The sequence below is a fragment of the Terrapene carolina genome, unplaced genomic scaffold (assembly GCF_002925995.2).
Source record: "Terrapene carolina triunguis isolate 2854851 unplaced genomic scaffold, T_m_triunguis-2.0 Scaffold714, whole genome shotgun sequence".
Classification (NCBI taxonomy): Eukaryota; Metazoa; Chordata; order Testudines; family Emydidae; genus Terrapene; species Terrapene triunguis.
In genome coordinates, this window is record NW_020665065.1 from 14,914,404 (window position 1) to 14,915,082 (window position 679).

The following is a 679-nucleotide window of genomic DNA, read 5'->3' on the forward strand; positions in this document are numbered from 1 at the left end:
GGGGCATGGGGGAGAGGGCGATGGGGCGGGGCATAGGGGAGGGGGTAAGAGAGGGCAGGGTGTTGGTGTAAGAGGGTCTGGGGAGCTGGGCACGGGGATGGGGTATGGGGGAGGGGGTAAGAGAGGGCAGGGGCTTTGGAGAGATGGGGAGGGGGTAAGAGAGGGCGGGGTGGTGGTGTAAGAGGGTCTGGGGGGTTGGGCCGGGGGGTGGGGCATGACATGGGGGAGGGGGTAAGAGAAGGTGGGGGGTTGGAGAGGCGGGCACGGGGTGGTGGTGTAAGAAGGTCTGGGGGGCTGGGCATAGGGTGTGTGTGGAGAGGTGTGTATGCGGGGGGGGGTAACTGGGGGAGCAGGAGCTGCCCCTGCTGAATACCTCTCTCGTCCTCCCCCCCCCAATGGGCAATCAGTGGAGTAGGGCGCTTGGACTCCCCGCATTCCAGGGGAAGGGGGTGGAATCCCATCTCCTTTACCTGGGCTGCTCCCCAGGGGGGTGCAGTCTAGGGTCTCCCCCTCCCACATGCTGAGGGGAGCGGGGACCCTGCTGGGGCAGCAAATGTGAGGTGTTGGGTAGAGAGATCGGCTTCCAGGAACCTAGGGGTGCGTGTGTGTGTGTGGTGGGGGTAACAGTCAGGACATTAAGTATCAGGAGGTAGCCGTGTTAGTCTGTATCCACAAAAAC